Source organism: Empidonax traillii, unplaced genomic scaffold, assembly GCF_003031625.1.
Source record: "Empidonax traillii isolate 1590-97213 ecotype Southwest subspecies unplaced genomic scaffold, ASM303162v1 scaffold598:size422692, whole genome shotgun sequence".
Taxonomy (NCBI): Eukaryota; Metazoa; Chordata; class Aves; order Passeriformes; family Tyrannidae; genus Empidonax; species Empidonax traillii.
In genome coordinates this window covers 392,114-394,408 of record NW_020955791.1, presented here as the reverse complement: position 1 = coordinate 394,408, position 2,295 = coordinate 392,114, and the positions used below count along the sequence as shown (strand labels likewise).

Here is a 2,295-nt window from a genome sequence, read left to right as displayed (position 1 = left end):
AAACAGGGCAATATTTGGGGGTGGAATGGTTTTAGCTTTTACCTGTCTGCCCTGTCATCACACAGATATAGATACAATCTGAGTCATTGCTCTGACGTACTGAAAGGCAAAAAAATGTAAAAGAGATCATTGTTACCACTTTTCATTATATATCTTAAACAGCTGAGAAAACAAACAATATATGGTATGTGGTTGTGGCAGCTGGTCAAGTATTTTCCTTCTCATCTGTTTTTTGACAAAACCTCAAACCAGCGTCAAATCCACATGTTAATTTTTTCAGGGGAAACGTTTCCATCTAGCTAAAATTCTAAATTACAAGTATTTTTATGTAAAAAAAAATTATTCTGATAATAAAGCTCCTAATTATTCTTGGGAATCATAATTATCCCAAATACGAGTATTTAATAATGATTCTCAAAAATACGAGGCTTTAGAAACTGTTAACCAAACATTCAAACAAAACACAGGTGCTCATAGAAACTCGTATGTCTCTATATTACATACACACACATTATATACATATCTTGTTCCATGCTTTGCAAAAAAAATTGCTGCTGAGTAAGAGCAATAGGCTTTTATCTGCATTTCTGTGCTTGTTTCCATGCCAGAAGTGAGACAAATAAGATAATGATAAATGTTAAAAGGAAATTCAAACCTGAGAGAATAGAAGTGGATTTAAAAATTTCTGTGAGGTAACTGGTGGAGTTTCCAATGATATCAACAAGTAAAGCTGTAAAATCTAGAAAAAACAGAGAAAATTTATCATTGAAACACACAGTCCATCATATAGGACGAGTCAAAAATTCACTTTTACATGTGATGATCTTTTGGATATATTTGATATATTTGGATATATTTACTCATATATGACAAAGCTTAAAATATTTTAAAGTTCCCGATGTTTTTGCTGGATGGAACTGGACTCAAGAGCCCACGAGAATATTCTGCAGAAATATACTTCAAAGTTGACATACAAAATAACACCAGTGCACTTAAAAGTAAATTTAAACGGAATTTATCTGTTCAAGAGAAGATTTTAAAGTAATACTCTACTAGGTTTGCTTAAATGTAGGAGATCTAAAGCCTGCTTACTCTAGCTGACTGCCTGCCATGTAGGATCTCCCAGGAGGCATCAGACTGTCTCCTCAGACATACAGATGATGTCATCGGCCCGAAAAATGGCTGGTGGTGGTGTTAGTGGTACCTTTTAGCAGTAACAGGTCAGTGTTCTCATTCAGGGAGTGATGGACATGAGCCCTAGGTTGAGCCCTTAATTTTTACTGCTTTGGAGAACGCTCTGTCCACCAAGATATTCTGGATGTGAGGCAGAAAGATTGAAGTTTCTCTGTTGTCATCCAAGGCAGAATGGGTCATTTTGCAATAAGGCTCATGAGATATGTCGGTCCAGAAACAGCCATGAATGCTACTGTGGCTCATATGTGGGGTCACCACATGCAGCACAGAGGGTTTGGGTTCTGGTCCCAAGCTGCTGAGCTACTCTTGATACCTCACATTAACCAGTCATAGAATCCAAGTGCTCAGATCCATCCTGAAATATTAAATACTGTGAGATCAGGGGTGAGGATTTGCCCTCAGGAGGTGAAGGGTTTGCCCAGCAGCATTTCACACTTGATCAAAGTGCTCTATAAAATTGGTCCTTGCTATTCCCTTCTGTTGGGCTCATTGAAATTGCTGGAGTCGATTGGCACAGAGAAGCCCTTGTTCATCTCCTGTGGGTTATCTCAGGAGAGCAAAAGTGGCCAGGGTGATGTATCGTACATTGCTGGTTGTCTCTCCTGTGCTGCAGTTTGTATTCCAGGGAGGAAAGAGAGGTCTTTTCACCAGGCAAACCACCCCAGCCACTTGACTGATGGCTCCGTCCCAGACTGTCTGGCTGGGTGCAGCCACCTGAGACCCGGCTCACTGAGTCGGAGCAGCCATTCATCATGAGTTATGGCTGTTGGTCTCAGTATGGTGATGCTGCTCATAAGGATGCAGCCTGCAGAATTCAGGCTACAGCCTTCATCTCCAAAGGAAATAATTCAGCTTAAACACGTGCAATTGCCAACCTCTCTTGTGTGCCCACCTGTCAAGTCGTTTGTCGCGTTGTTCAAACAGTAGCAGTAGTGCATAGGGAACTTGCCAGGGTCAACATTTTTTGCATTAGAGACTGTAGGGAGAGACAGGGAAAAAAACTCAGTATCTTGTTGCACAGGCTGTGAGAGAGAAACTGCCCCTGAGCAGAGCAAAGCACCAGAAACTCACTGTTATAAATGGTGACCGACACTTTGTGGA

General features: G+C 40.7%; 1 protein-coding gene across 1 annotated transcript in view; it reads right to left on the bottom strand.

Annotated features, from left to right (window-relative positions):
- Window positions 1-2,295, bottom strand: part of HHLA1 (HERV-H LTR-associating 1) — a 17,154-nt gene that overhangs the window by 9,879 nt on the left and 4,980 nt on the right. The gene's annotated exons all lie outside the window — the stretch shown is intronic.